Source organism: Lissotriton vulgaris, chromosome 8 (genome assembly GCF_964263255.1).
Source record: "Lissotriton vulgaris chromosome 8, aLisVul1.2, whole genome shotgun sequence".
Taxonomy (NCBI): Eukaryota; Metazoa; Chordata; class Amphibia; order Caudata; family Salamandridae; genus Lissotriton; species Lissotriton vulgaris.
This window is the reverse complement of record NC_141696.1, coordinates 1560309272-1560315629: the sequence shown is the minus strand read 5'-3', so window position 1 is coordinate 1560315629 and position 6358 is coordinate 1560309272. Positions and strand designations below refer to the sequence as shown.

Here is a 6358-nt window from a genome sequence, read left to right as displayed (position 1 = left end):
TATATGCCCTTTAACAATTCCCTATAGGTAGACAACTTATTGTAATAAATCTTTATAATTAGAAAAAAATGTGTTTAAATAATTATATTATTAAATATAAGTATGTACATAGGTACACATACATACAGCGCGTGACATACATAAAATGGAGAGGCGTGGCAATTGTTCAAGGCTTAAGATTTTTTTTGCATCGTAGGAGTAATGGCAGAAGCAGGAGGAAAAAAAAGAATTTCTAAAAAGCGAGGTCCATACCACAAACATTTAATATTGGTAAGTGATTTAGGATGTTTGAATGGGTATGTGTGCCTTTGAAAGCTAAAACTCAGTCCAGCATTGGTGAAACATGTAGAGGACATAGAGTAATCCCACAGACCGATTTGTGTATTGTTGCATTCCTGGAAGCTGGGTGAGCCACAAACTGGAGAGGGAAGAGTTAGGCTTCACCTGTACACTTCCAAGGGTTCTCTTTTATTTAGAGACAGGTCACCATAAAGGGACCTGGCCACATCTTAGGAAGTAGATGAGACTGAAATGAGAATCTTTAAAGAACAGGGTTCACTAGCCCAACATTTTAAAGCACATATCATAGTGCCTGACACTCAGTTATGAATGCTAGTCACTCCCTTTGGCCTGTGAGAGTCTCAGACCCTGCAGCGTGTGGCTGATTGGGCTTTGTGCGCCCGACTCACATAGACTTGGCTGCAGCAGTCAACATCCCCTACAGATGGGGGCACTCAGGAACTCCAGATGCCTCACCCTACCTGGATAGGAGCTCTAATCATTCAATGCCGTGCATATAACATGGTAGAATGATCCCATATCCCCATATCCTCTGTTACAGGTGGCTTATTCCGCCCTACGTCCCATTTTCACAAGTGCGGTACATGCAATGTATGCACTATGCAGTATTTTGATTTGGACTAGACGGGACCGGGCCCTGATTGCTACCTCCCTTGGAGAGGCTAAGGCCTTGGGCCAGTCTTCCTCTTGAAGGTCCGGAATATCAACACTCCAGTGACCTTTCAGACTGTGAGCGAATCACGTGGGTTAAAAGAGTAAACATTAAAAAAAATTGCAAAAATAGAGCTTAATGGGATACAAACGTTGACCTCACCTCTTGTTAGACTTAAGTATTTTGATCGCCAGTACAGTTTGGAAGATATAGTTTTATAAACATGTTTCTTTATTTTATAGGAATCAATGGAAACAACAAAAATGTTAACACCAATTTTAAGTATTCTAGATAAAAATATCATACTTTCCAATGCAAATGGTGATAAACCAGGTGTACAGGATGAATGTAGTCAATCAAAAGAAACAGGTAAAAACTTTTTAAATAAGATTGCCATATCACAACCAAAACAGTTTATTTAACTGTTAATTGTGCATGTTTTAGTGTAAACTCTCATAGAGAATACATTGAGCTGCGATGCTATCTCTATGCTCTTTTATAAATTATGCAACTAAGGAAAGCTTGTACACATAGGCATCTACACAAACCTTTCTCCTCAGGAAAAGGGCCTTTGACACAGGATTTGCACCATTTAACAGCGCCCTCTTTGCAATCCTTTTTCACCAAACATACATTTCCCTTCACGTCAAGTGTGAGGGGTTAAATGATTACAAATCTAAAGGAAAGATCAAGGTAGAACTATATTATCACATCCCACCCTGTTACCTCATCAGACGACTTTATTCTGTGTTTACTGACATTCCCATGGATGGTGTGTGAGTTAATAAGTGAATGGATTTTCTGTACTGCACAATACTTCATTTAGGGCAGCTTAATAATCTAATTTCTAATAGGCTTCAATGCATGTTTGGTTTTGTTTATGCACAGATCCTAAAGAGTTAGAAACTGAAGTAGTCTCATTCTTTATTATGGAATATAATTTAGGTACTCCAACATATGACTTTGATGAAGAGGCTTATGAGGAATTACACACATCTGAGCATCAGAATGAATATGCAGATGAAAGAGAAAATAGTTTTGATCCAGAAGACAATGAAATCAGTTTTGAAGCACAAGACTTTACAGAGAATGTTGTAAACAATATAACTATTGTAAATGCGGGCGAAAATAATATTTCTGAAAAGCATGAAATCCCAGAAGACAATTTCTTATTTAAAGGTTCACAACACACTGTGCAAGCTGTCCTACTGCTTATCATTTGCTTTGCCGTTAGACTTAGAATTTCTGTTGAGGCATTAGGGGCACTACTGGACTTAATCTGCTGCATTTTACCAGTGCCTAATAAAATGATTAACTCGTTATTCAAACTTAAGATGTTTATGAAAAAATACATTACTATTCCTAAGATAAGAAACTACTGTTCCTCATGCTATGAAAGCGTCAGCGATAATGCAAAGATATGCACGAACACCCATTGTCTGAAGGATCTTACAGAGCCTGGTGCTGTTGCTTTTTTTGTCCAACACTCCATAATTGAACAGCTAAATACTATGTTTAAGAGGAGAGATTTTACGGAGGAAGTGAGAACACACAGATATGAGCACTACAAACAGAATGGAAACTCTGTAATAGGTGATGTTTATGATGGAATTGGATACAAAAACCTGTTTGATAAGGGGATATTAAGTATGAAAAACAATATCTCTTTTGTTATGAACACAGATGGCGTCAACATTTTTAAAAGTAGTAAACTAAGCATGTGGCCTGTGTATTAGATGATTAATGAGCTCTCCATAACAAAACGCAAAGCAAAAGAAAACATGCTTGTCTATGGAATTTGGATTGGGCAAAGAAAGCCATATATGTGGACATACCTACATCCTTTAACTGAGGAATTGAGTCGTTTGGAAAAGGGAGTTATGTTTACAGATCATACAGGCTCTGTTTTTGTATGTCGTGCTGCACTACTTTCATGCACTTGTGATCTACCAGCTCGTTGTTTGGTTACCAACAGTAAGCAGTTCAATGGGAAATTTAGCTGTTGGTCCTGTTTACAGCCAGGTATGACTTCAAGATCGGGAATGGGGCATTGCCATGTTTTTCCTTACAATGACGATGATCCTAAAGGACCACCGAGAACAACTGAAAATCTGAAGACTGATATAAATGAAACATTAGCTAAAATACAACAGGGTGAACATGAATGTTCAGTTCATGGTGTGGAAGGCCCTTTCCAGGTTTCTATTCCTTTCCCTTTTCCCATGTATTAATGGATTTCGTTTAGATTATATGCATGGGGTCTGCGCAGGTGTAATGAAACTGAAGCTCACATTATGGTTCGGGAAGCAATATGAGAAATCATGCTTTTCAGCACACTCTTACAGGGACCTTGTTAGCAAGAGATTACAGGCTATCAAGCCTCCACTTAACATATCAAGACCTCCTCGCAGCCTTGAAGATGTACATTTATGGAAATCCTCTGAATACAGAAACTTCTTGCTCTTCTGGGGAATACCAGTACTAGCTGATGTATTACCCAATCAGCTATTTGTACATTTTTGCCTCTTCTCAAAAGGAATATATTTACTAGATAAAGAAAGTCTAACATTTTCAGAAATCAACCAAGCAGAGACTTGCTTGCTCACTTTTGTCAAAATATTTGAAGACCTGTATGATCAGAGGTTCATGACTATGAATATTCATCAATTAGTGCATATTTCAGACTGTGTACGCCACAATGGGCCACTCTTTTCAAATAACTGTTTTCATTTTGAAGACCTAAATGGCTACATAGTGTCTCACATCTCTGGAACACAAAATGTAGAAATGCAAATTTTGAATACTGTGACATTAATTCAGATGATACCATTACTTAAAGCAACCTGCAATATTGATGGCGAGATACAAAATGCAATCAATAGACTTATAGATCGATACGTGTGGAGAGAATGGAGATAATAGATGGGTGTTTTCAAATGGGAAAAATGACTATAAAAGATTTAACAAATGATGAGTTCCTAGCAGCTCAAAAAAGAGTATCTGTATACTTTGAAAGGAAAGTAGCATCATATGATAAAATTAGTTTAAGGAAGGGTTATTGCTATGTGTATGCAGCAAACTACAACAAACTAGTCAGACGGGACCAAAGTACAATAAAATACTTAGATAATTCAGAAATACAGTTTGGAAAAGTGTTGAAATTTATCCAGGTCATAGACATAAATAGAAAAACTCACAACTTGGCACTATTAAATCCAATGCCTTGTGTAAACACATATTCCAGTGACTGCAATGTCCATCAAGTTAACCCAAGTTGGAACAAGATAATAGCAGTATATATTTCAGAAATAGTAGGAAGTTGCTGCTTTGTTTGTACCACAAAATTGTCATTTGTATGCGAATTCCCAAATCACTATGAGAGAGATTAGTGGATGCTGTTGTATTAGCCAAAATCTACATGGCCAGATTTTTAAAAGGTACCATACATTTCGGCAGATTTGAAAAACTGATATGGGGGTTAGCAAACTTCACCCTGGAATTACTAGGAAATGATACAATCCTCTGTGATCGGAAATGATACACATCACTTTAAACTGCAACCCTCTCCCCCACTGTAAAAACGGGTAATTGCCAGGGCACCTGTAAGGATATGTTTACTTTTATGTGTTTACTTTTTATGTGTTTACTTTTACCAAATGTTTTTAGAAGTACATTTTAAGTACATTTTAAATGTTGTGTAAAAGCTAGGTTTTAACACCATAGGAATTCACACTGTTGTGTGCTATTATCAAATGTACTTAAGAAAATTAAATTAAATTCAACCATATAGTTTTCCAAGAGTTTTCAATGATAAATGAATGGGCTTCTGTCATTGATTGTGGATATTGTTCATTGTCTTACCGATACCCCTTATACTTTTCCTTGTTATCTTTGGACTATTGAAAATAAACCAAAGAGTCGACCGAGTATTGGAATACTTTGACCATTATTTCAAACAAATATATTATTGAGGAATGTAAGATCATCCCACCTATGCATGTGTAATTGGGAAATATCTACTAGAATACCTGTTTATTTGTTAATATTGTGATTATTAGCCTAGCCATACCTTTTCGGTTTAGCAATTGACCCAAAATGCTTTGGACATAACTTTTTATAGAATCTGCAGCTATGGGTAAGTGCAGTGGTATTCAAATTGTATGTATTCAGTAAAAGTTCTGCATTGTAAATGAAGACTATATGGTTAGCATAGAAGTATTTGCTTAGTATTCAGCAGCACCTTGAATAGTAGTCTGGGTAAAGTGCAGTAGTATTCAAATTGTATGTATTCAGTAAAAGTTCTGCATTGTAAATGAAGACTATACAGTTAGCAAAGAAGTATTTGCTTAGTATTCAGTTAGTGTTCAAGAATAATCACTCACATATCAGTAGTCTTCATGCACTAGCCTTCACAAAAAGAATACTACAGAATACTAAAATTGGCATAAATTAGTCTTCGAATGCTATAAAACCACAGGTTAACCACTAAATGTAGTATTCCACTTCGGTAAGGGAATACCTCACACCAATCAAACATTCATTGTGCATTGTTTTGCAAGTTTTATCTGATACCGAGGGAGAGATTTCTGAAACCCATATTAAAGGCCTGGGGGCTACGTACTTGCAGAGTGGCATTCCTCAAGTTAAAACAGCTAGAAAACGATTATGTCATCAAGGCAGTATCCTCCTTTTTAAAACTCGTCATTAGGTTTTGGAACTCGATGTAATGCATATGGCCACTGAACTCCTTTCACATTAGAAAGTTTTTGGAAAGTTTGTACGTAGTGTATAAAGAAGCGGTAAATATCCCAAATTTAACACGTTTATACATACGTCTCACTTTTTCTATTTTTGATATCGGCTACATAAACTGAATCGTGTGGAGTGATCCCCTGATAACCATTGGCTCTGTATGAATTGCATTATAGTATCTATTTTATATCGCCAAATTTTTAAATGTACAGTCCTTTTTCAACATTGGTTTTTAAATGTACGCTTTTATGATTTTGTATTTTAAAATCGAATAAAGCTTAAATTGACTCCTCTACAGTATGAATAATTCTTCCCAAAGGTCCTAAAACATCTAATAACTTATCCTGACAGATCTTTAGAGATCTCTTCAAACCCTTCCTCGGGTCCTTACCCATTTTAAACATTTATGTTATTAAATCAGGGTCTAAATTTGGTGTTAAGTGTCACCTTATCATCAATCACAGGCTTCGAGCATTCAGCCCTCATCAAATTACGCTCCTTTCTCTCCAGAGGCTGACGTAATCTACTCTTAAAATATACTGTGAAACATGTGTCAGAGGAAGGTGGCCATTTTAGAGTCCAATTCTGGTGTCATGGCCACCTTACCTTCCAGGGTGGGCCTCGGACACTCCCCTCTCAGGCAACCCCTGGCCT

At 36.8% G+C, this 6358-nt stretch overlaps 1 pseudogene; it reads left to right on the top strand.

The window, feature by feature from the left end:
• The first annotated feature begins 201 nt into the window (after positions 1-201).
• LOC147700410 (uncharacterized) lies at positions 202-4341 on the top strand (annotated as a pseudogene).
• Positions 4342-6358: the final 2017 nt, after the last annotated feature.